This window comes from Triturus cristatus, chromosome 12 (genome assembly GCF_964204655.1).
Source record: "Triturus cristatus chromosome 12, aTriCri1.1, whole genome shotgun sequence".
In the NCBI taxonomy this organism is placed as follows: Eukaryota; Metazoa; Chordata; class Amphibia; order Caudata; family Salamandridae; genus Triturus; species Triturus cristatus.
Window position 1 is genome coordinate 719903077 of NC_140595.1, and position 17626 is coordinate 719920702.

Genomic DNA, 17626 nt, shown 5'->3' on the forward strand with positions numbered 1-17626 from the left:
CCTCAGTGGTTGATAGGCTGAAACCGTTTCCTGGCCGCCTGCTTGTGAACTGCCAGGAGTCAAAGATAACACATTACACTTGCTGGCCTGTGATGGGACACCAATGCAGAGAAACCCACTTGGCACAGACCTTCGATTCTGTCTATTAGACCTGCATCTTCCCTGCACCTTTCAAGCCATTTGTATGTGAAGCAAGAAAGAGTTAAGGAGTGATCCATCTACACTTTTATAGGGAGGATGCCGCCGTGAGCTCCTCCCAGCTAATCACACGAACAGCAGTAAAGTAATATAAATACACAGTTGAGGGCGGGCTGCAAGGTCATGTTTTTGAGTAATTATTGAAACTGACCTCAGTGGCTCATTAGCAGAGCTGCGGCTAATGACTGGTTCCAAATCATGATGAAGCAAGCACCATGGCTCGTAGGGGACCCACAACACGCTTTTCTTAGCTCACTGAATTAAAGTATAAACTTCCGCCGTGTGTGAGTGGTAAAGGCTTGTTAATATGGTTCCTTTTCCAATTCAAGTCTGACAACAAGAGGCAGAAACCACGTGGCTTCGAAAGCTCTGGATTTTAGCCACCAACCACAGAGAAAGAGAGAACTGGCAGTATGAGAGTTGGAGAAAATAGGAGCGGGAGCAAGGAGCTCAAATGAGATTAATGGCGCGTAAATAGAGAGCGTAAAGGAACAGTTACACAGCTAAGAAAAGGGAAAGAAAGACTAAGGAAAAAACCACAGAAAGAGCCTGTAGATGAAATTCTCTTCCTGGGACAGCAGATTAAGAGAAATTACATAGGGAGAGGTTAAGCATGTAACACGGGGGAGAATAAAAAAGAAAATGCAGTTTTATGAAGTGTGTTTGCCAAATCCAGCCAGCACTTTTGTTCTATTTCTCTCTTTGCATCTTTTATTGGTAAAGTAAGTTTCAAGTGCATGCCCAGGTATGATTGAGAGAGCAATGGTATAATAATTTGAAGCGTTTACACCAGTGCTAAAGTAGGAAGAGAGATGTAGCAAAGACATGAAAGAGGTAGCGATAATAAATATGTGGAGAGGCAATAGTGACACAAAAATAAGCCACCTATTTATAAAACTGAAATTGAAGAAATACTAAAGGTTAACTTCTGAAATTGTAGCCGATAATAACAAGATTCTCGTTGTTGGCAGGATTCGAACCTGCGCGGGGCGACCCCAATGGATTTCAAGTCCATCGCCTTAACCACTCGGCCACAACAACTTACTGTAAGCTGCATGCAAATATTTTGTTTGAAAGTATTCAAGTTGTCCCACATCAGAGTACTGATATTCTGCAATGCGCTTTTTAAAAACAATGTTTTTTTCATCATGCACGTTCTGTCCTAAAAACAAAAATTGCATGAGTATATCTCTGGATCTGTAAAAGGATACGCTTGCATGCAAACTCTCATGTGGCACTCAATATTTTGGACCCTGTTGCACTCTGTTTTTGCGCTGCTTTTAGTCTACGACCCATATTACAGAAGTCTACCATCTCTGAGTATTTGTGACTCCTTTGTAAGTACCTTATCTTTAATCCTTGAAGAGCTCTATAATAAATGGGTCCGTCAAAGATTGCTTGAATGGAAGATAAACGAAGGCCCACTTGTCTCACCAAATGCCGTAGAGAATCTGATGTTTTACTCACGTAATCCTCAGTTAATTTTTGTTAGACATGGCATCCTTAAGGTGGCCTACCAGCGACCTTTTTGCTTTTCACCTCACGTTTTGCTCTATCTTTATGTTGGCCTTAGGACTCTAATCACTTTATCACTACTGTGAGAAAGTGGCTCTGTATCTACTGTTCCCAAAAAGGTACAGTGTGCACAGAGTCCTCAGTGCCCAGAGGTTTTACAGAGGCTAAAGTTTGATATAACCTTACTCTCTAAAGTGGTAGCTTGCTCGAGCAGTAAGGCAGTATCCGAGGACAGTGTAAAGCATTTGTTGTACACACTCAGTCAGCAAATGGTCTCACACACTCAAGAACTGAACTCTAGGCCAATGGTTTGTATAAAAAATATATAGTTGTTTTATTTTAGAACCAACAATAGGTTTCAAAATATACTTTCTCAGAATAAGATGCTTTAGTTAAAAACTTTGCAATAGGCAATTGACTTTTGCAGGTAATAGTTACAGTTTATTGCAATAGGAAACACAATTTCAAATACAATAATACATTGAGCTCAATGGGAATTTTAAGTTATATGCAATTAATTACTTTCAGGATTACTTTTCTAAATCCAGGACTGGATCCTAGATTCAGTCCTGGGACAGTTCTTGGAAACAAGTGAGTAAATTCGTTTTAGTAACTGTTGTGATTTTCAAGCAATATTTTGCTATTTTAAAAGTTGACACTTAGAAATTTTTTCTGATCAAATTACCAATGTTATCCTATGGAAGGAAATTCACTTAGCAGGTAGGTGGGGTTATGGTTACTTTTTCTATGTCAGTGTTGGATCCTAGATCCAGCACTACTGTACCAACTGTAAGCAGTTGAGAAACTGCGTTTAAGTTATACAAGCGATTTTTAAGGAATATTTATAAGTTTGCAAAATCGACACTTAGAAGAAATTTTACAGAAAAACAGTCAATGGTTTCCTATGGAAGAAAATTCAAGTTACGGGTAAAGTACATTCTCGTTACTTTGGTAATTCAGTGCTGGGCTCCTAGGCTCAGTACTGGGACATCTATCTAAAACAGGTAAGCAATTACGTTTTCACAATTGGTACGATTTTTAAAGAATATTTGTAAGTTTCAAAAATCGACACTTAGAAACTTTGTCAGCAAAAAGCAAGCAATGATATCCTATGGAAGAAAATTCGAGTTACTGGTAAGTACGGTTAAAATTACTTTTCAGGGTCAGTACTGAGCTACAAGATGCAGCACTGAGGTCTCTCCTGATAACAGGTGAGTAAATCAGAATTCGTTGTTCGGCTGATTTTAGATGAATATTTTAAAGTTCCAAAACTCCACACTTAGAAGAAATTCCAAGTGGAACCAGTCAATGTTAGCCTATGGAAGAGAAGTGAGTTATCGGCTTTTAGGTAAGTACTCGACTGGCAGAGTTATGGTTCTGGGCATAGACTCAAGGGTCTCCCAGGGGAGTCCCAGTCTACTTGCCAAGCCCTAAACTCCCCTTTTATTACATATAATTTACCCCTAAGGTAGGCCCTAGGTAGTCCTAGGTGCATGATGCTATGCAAGTAAAAGATAAGATATGTACTTTGGTGGTTTGCATGTCCTGTAAGTACCAAACAGTCTATTTCATTTTTCACTACTGTGAGGTCTACCTCTCTCATAGGTTAGCATTGGGTATTCCCCTATACTTTTTATTTGGTAATTCCATATCGGAGAGGAGTAGCTTTATTTATTTATTGAAAATCCTACTTACTGGTGAGGTTGGATTTAACTTTACTATTTTAGAAATGCCACTTTTAGAGAGTGAACATTTCTCTGCACTTACTGCTCTATTTACCTGAAACCAGGCCCCAATACACGTCTGGATTGGGCTGGGTGACAGCAACATTTGTGCCTTCCCTGTAGAGAGCCACAACACAGGTTACTCAACTGCACCTGGGGGGTGAGCTCCGCTCCCCCTCCACCCACAATAGGTTCAAGAACGATAATTTATGTAAGTAAATACATTATAGCTACAGCTTATAATCATGTTAAATTAAATATTTTGTTGTTAGATGGTTTAAATATTTAAACCTCTGGTACATTTGGTAATTCTGTAAAAGCAGAACCCAACTGCCGTAACATTGCCAACCACAATGCCGTAACTTGGATTCGAACCAAGGTTGCTGCGGCCACAACGCAGAGTACTAACCACTATACGATCACGGCGAGCTACATGGGGTCAATGCCATACACTAACATGGAGAATTTATAATTTGGAACACTCAGGGCTTCTCCTGTGATAGGCTGGATGTATTCATTCCTTCCTCATTCCTCATACAGAGGCTGCGTCTCCTCAGTGGTTGATAGGCTGAAACCGTTTCCTGGCCGCCTGCTTGTGAACTGCCAGGAGTCAAAGATAACACATTACACTTGCTGGCCTGTGATGGGACACCAATGCAGAGAAACCCACTTGGCACAGACCTTCGATTCTGTCTATTAGACCTGCATCTTCCCTGCACCTTTCAAGCCATTTGTATGTGAAGCAAGAAAGAGTTAAGGAGTGATCCATCTACACTTTTATAGGGAGGATGCCGCCGTGAGCTCCTCCCAGCTAATCACACGAACAGCAGTAAAGTAATATAAATACACAGTTGAGGGCGGGCTGCAAGGTCATGTTTTTGAGTAATTATTGAAACTGACCTCAGTGGCTCATTAGCAGAGCTGCGGCTAATGACTGGTTCCAAATCATGATGAAGCAAGCACCATGGCTCGTAGGGGACCCACAACACGCTTTTCTTAGCTCACTGAATTAAAGTATAAACTTGCGCCGTGTGTGAGTGGTAAAGGCTTGTTAATATGGTTCCTTTTCCAATTCAAGTCTGACAACAAGAGGCAGAAACCACGTGGCTTCGAAAGCTCTGGATTTTAGCCACCAACCACAGAGAAAGAGAGAACTGGCAGTATGAGAGTTGGAGAAAATAGGAGCGGGAGCAAGGAGCTCAAATGAGATTAATGGCGCGTAAATAGAGAGCGTAAAGGAACAGTTACACAGCTAAGAAAAGGGAAAGAAAGACTAAGGAAAAAACCACAGAAAGAGCCTGTAGATGAAATTCTCTTCCTGGGACAGCAGATTAAGAGAAATTACATAGGGAGAGGTTAAGCATGTAACACGGGGGAGAATAAAAAAGAAAATGCAGTTTTATGAAGTGTGTTTGCCAAATCCAGCCAGCACTTTTGTTCTATTTCTCTCTTTGCATCTTTTATTGGTAAAGTAAGTTTCAAGTGCATGCCCAGGTATGATTGAGAGAGCAATGGTATAATAATTTGAAGCGTTTACACCAGTGCTAAAGTAGGAAGAGAGATGTAGCAAAGACATGAAAGAGGTAGCGATAATAAATATGTGGAGAGGCAATAGTGACACAAAAATAAGCCACCTATTTATAAAACTGAAATTGAAGAAATACTAAAGGTTAACTTCTGAAATTGTAGCCGATAATAACAAGATTCTCGTTGTTGGCAGGATTCGAACCTGCGCGGGGCGACCCCAATGGATTTCAAGTCCATCGCCTTAACCACTCGGCCACAACAACTTACTGTAAGCTGCATGCAAATATTTTGTTTGAAAGTATTCAAGTTGTCCCACATCAGAGTACTGATATTCTGCAATGCGCTTTTAAAAAACAATGTTTTTTTCATCATGCACGTTCTGTCCTAAAAACAAAAATTGCATGAGTATATCTCTGGATCTGTAAAAGGATACGCTTGCATGCAAACTCTCATGTGGCACTCAATATTTTGGACCCTGTTGCACTCTGTTTTTGCGCTGCTTTTAGTCTACGACCCATATTACAGAAGTCTACCATCTCTGAGTATTTGTGACTCCTTTGTAAGTACCTTATCTTTAATCCTTGAAGAGCTCTATAATAAATGGGTCCGTCAAAGATTGCTTGAATGGAAGATAAAAGAAGGCCCACTTGTCTCACCAAATGCCGTAGAGAAACCTGATGTTTTACTCACGTAATCCTCAGTTAATTTTTGTTAGACATGGCATCCTTAAGGTGGCCTACCAGCGACCTTTTTGCTTTTCACCTCACGTTTTGCTCTATCTTTATGTTGGCCTTAGGACTCTAATCACTTTATCACTACTGTGAGAAAGTGGCTCTGTATATACTGTTCCCAAAAAGGTACAGTGTGCACAGAGTCCTCAGTGCCCAGAGGTTTGACAGAGGCTAAAGTTTGATATAACCTTACTCTCTAAAGTGGTAGCTTGCTCGAGCAGTAAGGCAGTATCCGAGGACAGTGTAAAGCATTTGTTGTACACACTCAGTCAGCAAATGGTCTCACACACTCAAGAACTGAACTCTAGGCCAATGGTTTGTATAAAAAATATATAGTTGTTTTATTTTAGAACCAACAATAGGTATCAAAATATACTTTCTCAGAATAAGATGCTTTAGTTAAAAACTTTGCAATAGGCAATTGACTTTTGCAGGTAATAGTTACAGTTTATTGCAATAGGAAACACAATTTCAAATACAATATTACATTGAGCTCAATGGGAATTTTAAGTTATATGCAATTAATTACTTTCAGGATTACTTTTCTAAATCCAGGACTGGATCCTAGATTCAGTCCTGGGACAGTTCTTGGAAACAAGTGAGTAAATTCGTTTTAGTAACTGTTGTGATTTTCAAGCAATATTTTGCTATTTTAAAAGTTGACACTTAGAAATTTTTTCTGATCAAATTACCAATGTTATCCTATGGAAGGAAATTCACTTAGCAGGTAGGTGGGGTTATGGTTACTTTTTCTATGTCAGTGTTGGATCCTAGATCCAGCACTACTGTACCACCTGTAAGCAGTTGAGAAACTGCGTTTAAGTTATACAAGCGATTTTTAAGGAATATTTATAAGTTTGCAAAATCGACACTTAGAAGAAATTTTACAGAAAAACAGTCAATGGTTTCCTATGGAAGAAAATTCAAGTTACGGGTAAAGTACATTCTCGTTACTTTGGTAATTCAGTGCTGGGCTCCTAGGCTCAGTACTGGGACATCTATCTAAAACAGGTAAGCAATTACGTTTTCACAATTGGTACGATTTTTAAAGAATATTTGTAAGTTTCAAAAATCGACACTTAGAAACTTTGTCAGCAAAAAGCAAGCAATGATATCCTATGGAAGAAAATTCGAGTTACTGGTAAGTACGGTTAAAATTACTTTTCAGTGTCAGTACTGAGCTACAAGATGCAGCACTGAGGTCTCTCCTGATAACAGGTGAGTAAATCAGAATTCGTTGTTCGGCTGATTTTAGATGAATATTTTAAAGTTCCAAAACTCCACACTTAGAAGAAATTCCAAGTGGAACCAGTCAATGTTAGCCTATGGAAGAGAAGTGAGTTATCGGCTTTTAGGTAAGTACTCGACTGGCAGAGTTATGGTTCTGGGCATAGACTCAAGGGTCTCCCAGGGGAGTCCCAGTCTACTTGCCAAGCCCTAAACTCCCCTTTTATTACATATAATTTACCCCTAAGGTAGGCCCTAGGTAGTCCTAGGTGCATGATGCTATGCAAGTAAAAGATAAGATATGTACTTTGGTGGTTTGCATGTCCTGTAAGTACCAAACAGTCTATTTCATTTTTCTCTACTGTGAGGTCTACCTCTCTCATAGGTTAGCATTGGGTATTCCCCTATACTTTTTATTTGGTAATTCCATATCGGAGAGGAGTAGCTTTATTTATTTTTTGAAAATCCTACTTACTGGTGAGGTTGGATTTAACTTTACTATTTTAGAAATGCCACTTTTAGAGAGTGAACATTTCTCTGCACTTACTGCTCTATTTACCTGAAACCAGGCCCCAATACACGTCTGGATTGGGCTGGGTGACAGCAACATTTGTGCCTTCCCTGTAGAGAGCCACAACACAGGTTACTCAACTGCACCTGGGGGGTGAGCTCCGCTCCCCCTCCACCCACAATAGGTTCAAGAACGATAATTTATGTAAGTAAATACATTATAGCTACAGATTATAATCATGTTAAATTAAATATTTTGTTGTTAGATGGTTTAAATATTTAAACCTCTGGTACATTTGGTAATTCTGTAAAAGCAGAACCCAACTCCCGTAACATTGCCAACCACAATGCCGTAACTTGGATTCGAACCAAGGTTGCTGCGGCCACAACGCAGAATACTAACCACTATACGATCACGGCGAGCTACATGGGGTCAATGCCATAAACTAACATGGAGAATTCATAATTTGTAACACTCAGGGCTGCTCCTGTGATAGGCTGGATGTATTCATTGCTTCCTCATTCCTCATACAGAGGCTGCGTCTCCTCAGTGGTTGATAGGCTGAAACCGTTTCCTGGCCGCCTGCTTGTGAACTGCCAGGAGTCAAAGATAACACATTACACTTGCGGGCCTGTGATGGGACACCAATGCAGAGAAACCCACTTGGCACAGACCTTCTAGTCTGTCTATTAGACCTGCATCTTCCCTGCACCTTTCAAGCCATTTGTATGTGAAGCAAGAAAGAGTTAAGGAGTGATCCATCCACACTTTTATAGGGAGGATGCCGCCGTGAGCTCCTCCCAGCTAATCACACGAACAGCAGTAAAGTAATATAAATACACAGTTGAGGGCGGGCTGCAAGGTCATGTTTTTGAGTAATTATTGAAACTGACCTCAGTGGCTCATTAGCAGAGCTGCGGCTAATGACTGGTTCCAAATCATGATGAAGCAAGCACCATGGCTCGTAGGGGACCCACAACACGCTTTTCTTAGCTCACTGAATTAAAGTATAAACTTCCGCCGTGTGTGAGTGGTAAAGGCTTGTTAATATGGTTCCTTTTCCAATTCAAGTCTGACAACAAGAGGCAGAAACCACGTGGCTTCGAAAGCTCTGGATTTTAGCCACCAACCACAGAGAAAGAGAGAACTGGCAGTATGAGAGTTGGAGAAAACAGGAGCGGGAGCAAGGAGCTCAAATGAGATTAATGGCGCGTAAATAGAGAGCGTAAAGGAACAGTTACACAGCTAAGAAAAGGGAAAGAAAGACTAAGGAAAAAAACACAGAAAGAGCCTGTAGATGAAATTCTCTTCCTGGGACAGCAGATTAAGAGAAATTACATAGGGAGAGGTTAAGCATGTAACACGGGGGAGAATAAAAAAGAAAATGCAGTTTTATGAAGTGTGTTTGCCAAATCCAGCCAGCACTTTTGTTCTATTTCTCTCTTTGCATCTTTTATTGGTAAAGTAAGTTTCAAGTGCATGCCCAGGTATGATTGAGAGAGCAATGGTATAATAATTTGAAGCGTTTACACCAGTGCTAAAGTAGGAAGAGAGATGTAGCAAAGACATGAAAGAGGTAGCGATAATAAATATGTGGAGAGGCAATAGTGACACAAAAATAAGCCACCTATTTATAAAACTGAAATTGAAGAAATACTAAAGGTTAACTTCTGAAATTGTAGCCGATAATAACAAGATTCTCGTTGTTGGCAGGATTCGAACCTGCGCGGGGAGACCCCAATGGATTTCAAGTCCATCGCCTTAACCACTCGGCCACAACAACTTACTGTAAGCTGCATGCAAATATTTTGTTTGAAAGTATTCAAGTTGTCCCACATCAAAGTACTGATATTCTGCAATGCGCTTTTTAAAAACAATGTTTTTTTCATCATGCACGTTCTGTCCTAAAAACAAAAATTGCATGAGTATATCTCTGGATCTGTAAAAGGATACGCTTGCATGCAAACTCTCATGTGGCACTCAATTTCTTGGACCCTGTTGCACTCTGTTTTTGCGCTGCTTTTAGTCTACGACCCATATTACAGAAGTCTACAATCTCTGAGTATTTGTGACTCCTTTGTAAGTACCTTATCTTTAATCCTCGAAGAGCTCTATAATAAATGGGTCCGTCAAAGATTGCTTGAATGGAAGATAAAAGAAGGCCCACTTGTCTCACCAAATGCCGTAGAGAAACCTGATGTTTTACTCACGTAATCCTCAGTTAATTTTTGTTAGACATGGCATCCTTAAGGTGGCCTACCAGCGACCTTTTTGCTTTTCACCTCACGTTTTGCTCTATCTTTATGTTGGCCTTAGGACTCTAATCACTTTATCACTACTGTGAGAAAGTGGCTCTGTATCTACTGTTCCCAAAAAGGTACAATGTGCACAGAGTCCTCAGTGCCCAGAGGTTTTACAGAGGCTAAAGTTTGATATAACCTTACTCTCTAAAGTGGTAGCTTGCTCGAGCAGTAAGGCAGTATCCGAGGACAGTGTAAAGCATTTGTTGTACACACTCAGTCAGCAAATGGTCTCACACACTCAAGAACTGAACTCTAGGCCAATGGTTTGTATAAAAAATATATAGTTGTTTTATTTTAGAACCAACAATAGGTATCAAAATATACTTTCTCAGAATAAGATGCTTTAGTTAAAAACTTTGCAATAGGCAATTGACTTTTGCAGGTAATAGTTACAGTTTATTGCAATAGGAAACACAATTTCAAATACAATAATACATTGAGCTCAATGGGAATTTTAAGTTATATGCAATTAATTACTTTCAGGATTACTTTTCTAAATCCAGGACTGGATCCTAGATTCAGTCCTGGGACAGTTCTTGGAAACAAGTGAGTAAATTCGTTTTAGTAACTGTTGTGATTTTCAAGCAATATTTTGCTATTTTAAAAGTTGACACTTAGAAATTTTTTCTGATCAAATTACCAATGTTATCCTATGGAAGGAAATTCACTTAGCAGGTAGGTGGGGTTATGGTTACTTTTTCTATGTCAGTGTTGGATCCTAGATCCAGCACTACTGTACCAACTGTAAGCAGTTGAGAAACTGCGTTTAAGTTATACAAGCGATTTTTAAGGAATATTTATACGTTTGCAAAATCGACACTTAGAAGAAATTTTACAGAAAAACAGTCAATGGTTTCCTATGGAAGAAAATTCAAGTTACGGGTAAAGTACATTCTCGTTACTTTGGTAATTCAGTGCTGGGCTCCTAGGCTCAGTACTGGGACATCTATCTAAAACAGGTAAGCAATTACGTTTTCACAATTGGTACGATTTTTAAAGAATATTTGTAAGTTTCAAAAATCGACACTTAGAAACTTTGTCAGCAAAAAGCAAGCAATGATATCCTATGGAAGAAAATTCGAGTTACTGGTAAGTACGGTTAAAATTACTTTTCAGGGTCAGTACTGAGCTACAAGATGCAGCACTGAGGTCTCTCCTGATAACAGGTGAGTAAATCAGAATTCGTTGTTCGGCTGATTTTAGATGAATATTTTAAAGTTCCAAAACTCCACACTTAGAAGAAATTCCAAGTGGAACCAGTCAATGTTAGCCTATGGAAGAGAAGTGAGTTATCGGCTTTTAGGTAAGTACTCGACTGGCAGAGTTATGGTTCTGGGCATAGACTCAAGGGTCTCCCAGGGGAGTCCCAGTCTACTTGCCAAGCCCTAAACTCCCCTTTTATTACATATAATTTACCCCTAAGGTAGGCCCTAGGTAGTCCTAGGTGCATGATGCTATGCAAGTAAAAGATAAGATATGTACTTTGGTGGTTTGCATGTCCTGTAAGTACCAAACAGTCTATTTCATTTTTCACTACTGTGAGGTCTACCTCTCTCATAGGTTAGCATTGGGTATTCCCCTATACTTTTTATTTGGTAATTCCATATCGGAGAGGAGTAGCTTTATTTATTTATTGAAAATCCTACTTACTGGTGAGGTTGGATTTAACTTTACTATTTTAGAAATGCCACTTTTAGAGAGTGAACATTTCTCTGCACTTACTGCTCTATTTACCTGAAACCAGGCCCCAATACACGTCTGGATTGGGCTGGGTGACAGCAACATTTGTGCCTTCCCTGTAGAGAGCCACAACACAGGTTACTCAACTGCACCTGGGGGGTGAGCTCCGCTCCCCCTCCACCCACAATAGGTTCAAGAACGATAATTTATGTAAGTAAATACATTATAGCTACAGCTTATAATCATGTTAAATTAAATATTTTGTTGTTAGATGGTTTAAATATTTAAACCTCTGGTACATTTGGTAATTCTGTAAAAGCAGAACCCAACTGCCGTAACATTGCCAACCACAATGCCGTAACTTGGATTCGAACCAAGGTTGCTGCGGCCACAACGCAGAGTACTAACCACTATACGATCACGGCGAGCTACATGGGGTCAATGCCATACACTAACATGGAGAATTTATAATTTGGAACACTCAGGGCTTCTCCTGTGATAGGCTGGATGTATTCATTCCTTCCTCATTCCTCATACAGAGGCTGCGTCTCCTCAGTGGTTGATAGGCTGAAACCGTTTCCTGGCCGCCTGCTTGTGAACTGCCAGGAGTCAAAGATAACACATTACACTTGCTGGCCTGTGATGGGACACCAATGCAGAGAAACCCACTTGGCACAGACCTTCGATTCTGTCTATTAGACCTGCATCTTCCCTGTACCTTTCAAGCCATTTGTATGTGAAGCAAGAAAGAGTTAAGGAGTGATCCATCTACACTTTTATAGGGAGGATGCCGCCGTGAGCTCCTCCCAGCTAATCACACGAACAGCAGTAAAGTAATATAAATACACAGTTGAGGGCGGGCTGCAAGGTCATGTTTTTGAGTAATTATTGAAACTGACCTCAGTGGCTCATTAGCAGAGCTGCGGCTAATGACTGGTTCCAAATCATGATGAAGCAAGCACCATGGCTCGTAGGGGACCCACAACACGCTTTTCTTAGCTCACTGAATTAAAGTATAAACTTGCGCCGTGTGTGAGTGGTAAAGGCTTGTTAATATGGTTCCTTTTCCAATTCAAGTCTGACAACAAGAGGCAGAAACCACGTGGCTTCGAAAGCTCTGGATTTTAGCCACCAACCACAGAGAAAGAGAGAACTGGCAGTATGAGAGTTGGAGAAAATAGGAGCGGGAGCAAGGAGCTCAAATGAGATTAATGGCGCGTAAATAGAGAGCGTAAAGGAACAGTTACACAGCTAAGAAAAGGGAAAGAAAGACTAAGGAAAAAACCACAGAAAGAGCCTGTAGATGAAATTCTCTTCCTGGGACAGCAGATTAAGAGAAATTACATAGGGAGAGGTTAAGCATGTAACACGGGGGAGAATAAAAAAGAAAATGCAGTTTTATGAAGTGTGTTTGCCAAATCCAGCCAGCACTTTTGTTCTATTTCTCTCTTTGCATCTTTTATTGGTAAAGTAAGTTTCAAGTGCATGCCCAGGTATGATTGAGAGAGCAATGGTATAATAATTTGAAGCGTTTACACCAGTGCTAAAGTAGGAAGAGAGATGTAGCAAAGACATGAAAGAGGTAGCGATAATAAATATGTGGAGAGGCAATAGTGACACAAAAATAAGCCACCTATTTATAAAACTGAAATTGAAGAAATACTAAAGGTTAACTTCTGAAATTGTAGCCGATAATAACAAGATTCTCGTTGTTGGCAGGATTCGAACCTGCGCGGGGCGACCCCAATGGATTTCAAGTCCATCGCCTTAACCACTCGGCCACAACAACTTACTGTAAGCTGCATGCAAATATTTTGTTTGAAAGTATTCAAGTTGTCCCACATCAGAGTACTGATATTCTGCAATGCGCTTTTTAAAAACAATGTTTTTTTCATCATGCACGTTCTGTCCTAAAAACAAAAATTGCATGAGTATATCTCTGGATCTGTAAAAGGATACGCTTGCATGCAAACTCTCATGTGGCACTCAATATTTTGGACCCTGTTGCACTCTGTTTTTGCGCTGCTTTTAGTCTACGACCCATATTACAGAAGTCTACCATCTCTGAGTATTTGTGACTCCTTTGTAAGTACCTTATCTTTAATCCTTGAAGAGCTCTATAATAAATGGGTCCGTCAAAGATTGCTTGAATGGAAGATAAAAGAAGGCCCACTTGTCTCACCAAATGCCGTAGAGAAACCTGATGTTTTACTCACGTAATCCTCAGTTAACTTTTGTTAGACATGGCATCCTTAAGGTGGCCTACCAGCGACCTTTTTGCTTTTCACCTCACGTTTTGCTCTATCTTTATGTTGGCCTTAGGACTCTAATCACTTTATCACTACTGTGAGAAAGTGGCTCTGTATATACTGTTCCCAAAAAGGTACAGTGTGCACAGAGTCCTCAGTGCCCAGAGGTTTGACAGAGGCTAAAGTTTGATATAACCTTACTCTCTAAAGTGGTAGCTTGCTCGAGCAGTAAGGCAGTATCCGAGGACAGTGTAAAGCATTTGTTGTACACACTCAGTCAGCAAATGGTCTCACACACTCAAGAACTGAACTCTAGGCCAATGGTTTGTATAAAAAATATATAGTTGTTTTATTTTAGAACCAACAATAGGTATCAAAATATACTTTCTCAGAATAAGATGCTTTAGTTAAAAACTTTGCAATAGGCAATTGACTTTTGCAGGTAATAGTTACAGTTTATTGCAATAGGAAACACAATTTCAAATACAATAATACATTGAGCTCAATGGGAATTTTAAGTTATATGCAATTAATTACTTTCAGGATTACTTTTCTAAATCCAGGACTGGATCCTAGATTCAGTCCTGGGACAGTTCTTGGAAACAAGTGAGTAAATTCGTTTTAGTAACTGTTGTGATTTTCAAGCAATATTTTGCTATTTTAAAAGTTGACACTTAGAAATTTTTTCTGATCAAATTACCAATGTTATCCTATGGAAGGAAATTCACTTAGCAGGTAGGTGGGGTTATGGTTACTTTTTCTATGTCAGTGTTGGATCCTAGATCCAGCACTACTGTACCACCTGTAAGCAGTTGAGAAACTGCGTTTAAGTTATACAAGCGATTTTTAAAGAATATTTATAAGTTTGCAAAATCGACACTTAGAAGAAATTTTACAGAAAAACAGTCAATGGTTTCCTATGGAAGAAAATTCAAGTTACGGGTAAAGTACATTCTCGTTACTTTGGTAATTCAGTGCTGGGCTCCTAGGCTCAGTACTGGGACATCTATCTAAAACAGGTAAGCAATTACGTTTTCACAATTGGTACGATTTTTAAAGAATATTTGTAAGTTTCAAAAATCGACACTTAGAAACTTTGTCAGCAAAAAGCAAGCAATGATATCCTATGGAAGAAAATTCGAGTTACTGGTAAGTACGGTTAAAATTACTTTTCAGTGTCAGTACTGAGCTACAAGATGCAGCACTGAGGTCTCTCCTGATAACAGGTGAGTAAATCAGAATTCGTTGTTCGGCTGATTTTAGATGAATATTTTAAAGTTCCAAAACTCCACACTTAGAAGAAATTCCAAGTGGAACCAGTCAATGTTAGCCTATGGAAGAGAAGTGAGTTATCGGCTTTTAGGTAAGTACTCGACTGGCAGAGTTATGGTTCTGGGCATAGACTCAAGGGTCTCCCAGGGGAGTCCCAGTCTACTTGCCAAGCCCTAAACTCCCCTTTTATTACATATAATTTACCCCTAAGGTAGGCCCTAGGTAGTCCTAGGTGCATGATGCTATGCAAGTAAAAGATAAGATATGTACTTTGGTGGTTTGCATGTCCTGTAAGTACCAAACAGTCTATTTCATTTTTCTCTACTGTGAGGTCTACCTCTCTCATAGGTTAGCATTGGGTATTCCCCTATACTTTTTATTTGGTAATTCCATATCGGAGAGGAGTAGCTTTATTTATTTTTTGAAAATCCTACTTACTGGTGAGGTTGGATTTAACTTTACTATTTTAGAAATGCCACTTTTAGAGAGTGAACATTTCTCTGCACTTACTGCTCTATTTACCTGAAACCAGGCCCCAATACACGTCTGGATTGGGCTGGGTGACAGCAACATTTGTGCCTTCCCTGTAGAGAGCCACAACACAGGTTACTCAACTGCACCTGGGGGGTGAGCTCCGCTCCCCCTCCACCCACAATAGGTTCAAGAACGATAATTTATGTAAGTAAATACATTATAGCTACAGCTTATAATCATGTTAAATTAAATATTTTGTTGTTAGATGGTTTAAATATTTAAACCTCTGGTACATTTGGTAATTCTGTAAAAGCAGAACCCAACTCCCGTAACATTGCCAACCACAATGCCGTAACTTGGATTCGAACCAAGGTTGCTGCGGCCACAACGCAGAGTACTAACCACTATACGATCACGGCGAGCTACATGGGGTCAATGCCATAAACTAACATGGAGAATTTATAATTTGGAACACTCAGGGCTGCTCCTGTGATAGGCTGGATGTATTCATTGCTTCCTCATTCCTCATACAGAGGCTGCGTCTCCTCAGTGGTTGATAGGCTGAAACCGTTTCCTGGCCGCCTGCTTGTGAACTGCCAGGAGTCAAAGATAACACATTACACTTGCGGGCCTGTGATGGGACACCAATGCAGAGAAACCCACTTGGCACAGACCTTCTAGTCTGTCTATTAGACCTGCATCTTCCCTGCACCTTTCAAGCCATTTGTATGTGAAGCAAGAAAGAGTTAAGGAGTGATCCATCCACACTTTTATAGGGAGGATGCCGCCGTGAGCTCCTCCCAGCTAATCACACGAACAGCAGTAAAGTAATATAAATACACAGTTGAGGGCGGGCTGCAAGGTCATGTTTTTGAGTAATTATTGAAACTGACCTCAGTGGCTCATTAGCAGAGCTGCGGCTAATGACTGGTTCCAAATCATGATGAAGCAAGCACCATGGCTCGTAGGGGACCCACAACACGCTTTTCTTAGCTCACTGAATTAAAGTATAAACTTCCGCCGTGTGTGAGTGGTAAAGGCTTGTTAATATGGTTCCTTTTCCAATTCAAGTCTGACAACAAGAGGCAGAAACCACGTGGCTTCGAAAGCTCTGGATTTTAGCCACCAACCACAGAGAAAGAGAGAACTGGCAGTATGAGAGTTGGAGAAAACAGGAGCAGGAGCAAGGAGCTCAAATGAGATTAATGGCGCGTAAATAGAGAGCGTAAAGGAACAGTTACACAGCTAAGAAAAGGGAAAGAAAGACTAAGGAAAAAAACACAGAAAGAGCCTGTAGATGAAATTCTCTTCCTGGGACAGCAGATTAAGAGAAATTACATAGGGAGAGGTTAAGCATGTAACACGGGGGAGAATAAAAAAGAAAATGCAGTTTTATGAAGTGTGTTTGCCAAATCCAGCCAGCACTTTTGTTCTATTTCTCTCTTTGCATCTTTTATTGGTAAAGTAAGTTTCAAGTGCATGCCCAGGTATGATTGAGAGAGCAATGGTATAATAATTTGAAGCGTTTACACCAGTGCTAAAGTAGGAAGAGAGATGTAGCAAAGACATGAAAGAGGTAGCGATAATAAATATGTGGAGAGGCAATAGTGACACAAAAATAAGCCACCTATTTATAAAACTGAAATTGAAGAAATACTAAAGGTTAACTTCTGAAATTGTAGCCGATAATAACAAGATTCTCGTTGTTGGCAGGATTCGAACCTGCGCGGGGAGACCCCAATGGATTTCAAGTCCATCGCCTTAACCACTCGGCCACAACAACTTACTGTAAGCTGCATGCAAATATTTTGTTTGAAAGTATTCAAGTTGTCCCACATCAAAGTACTGATATTCTGCAATGCGCTTTTTAAAAACAATTTTTTTTTCATCATGCACGTTCTGTCCTAAAAACAAAAATTGCATGAGTATATCTCTGGATCTGTAAAAGGATACGCTTGCATGCAAACTCTCATGTGGCACTCAATTTTTTGGACCCTGTTGCACTCTGTTTTTGCGCTGCTTTTAGTCTACGACCCATATTACAGAAGTCTACCATCTCTGAGTATTTGTGACTCCTTTGTAAGTACCTTATCTTTAATCCTTGAAGAGCTCTATAATAAATGGGTCCGTCAAAGATTGCTTGAATGGAAGATAAAAGAAGGCCCACTTGTCTCACCAAATGCCGTAGAGAAACCTGATGTTTTACTCACGTAAT

General features: G+C 40.0%; 9 non-coding genes across 9 annotated transcripts; all 9 read right to left on the reverse strand.

Annotated features, from left to right (window-relative positions):
• Positions 1–1157: 1157 nt before the first annotated feature.
• On the reverse strand, positions 1158–1239 carry TRNAS-UGA (transfer RNA serine (anticodon UGA)). The gene has a single exon. It is a non-coding gene; the product is annotated as a tRNA-Ser (tRNA).
• Positions 1240–3791: 2552 nt separating this feature from the next.
• On the reverse strand, positions 3792–3863 carry TRNAH-GUG (transfer RNA histidin (anticodon GUG)). Its single transcript has one exon. It is a non-coding gene; the product is annotated as a tRNA-His (tRNA).
• A 1282-nt stretch (positions 3864–5145) lies between these two features.
• On the reverse strand, positions 5146–5227 carry TRNAS-UGA (transfer RNA serine (anticodon UGA)). The gene has a single exon. It is a non-coding gene; the product is annotated as a tRNA-Ser (tRNA).
• A 2553-nt stretch (positions 5228–7780) lies between these two features.
• On the reverse strand, positions 7781–7852 carry TRNAH-GUG (transfer RNA histidin (anticodon GUG)). Its single transcript has one exon. It is a non-coding gene; the product is annotated as a tRNA-His (tRNA).
• Positions 7853–9134: 1282 nt separating this feature from the next.
• TRNAS-UGA (transfer RNA serine (anticodon UGA)) lies at positions 9135–9216 on the reverse strand. Its single transcript has one exon. It is a non-coding gene; the product is annotated as a tRNA-Ser (tRNA).
• A 2553-nt stretch (positions 9217–11769) lies between these two features.
• Positions 11770–11841, reverse strand: TRNAH-GUG (transfer RNA histidin (anticodon GUG)). Its single transcript has one exon. It is a non-coding gene; the product is annotated as a tRNA-His (tRNA).
• Positions 11842–13123: 1282 nt separating this feature from the next.
• On the reverse strand, positions 13124–13205 carry TRNAS-UGA (transfer RNA serine (anticodon UGA)). The gene has a single exon. It is a non-coding gene; the product is annotated as a tRNA-Ser (tRNA).
• Positions 13206–15758: 2553 nt separating this feature from the next.
• Positions 15759–15830, reverse strand: TRNAH-GUG (transfer RNA histidin (anticodon GUG)). Its single transcript has one exon. It is a non-coding gene; the product is annotated as a tRNA-His (tRNA).
• A 1282-nt stretch (positions 15831–17112) lies between these two features.
• Positions 17113–17194, reverse strand: TRNAS-UGA (transfer RNA serine (anticodon UGA)). Its single transcript has one exon. It is a non-coding gene; the product is annotated as a tRNA-Ser (tRNA).
• Between the last annotated feature and the right edge of the window lie 432 nt (positions 17195–17626).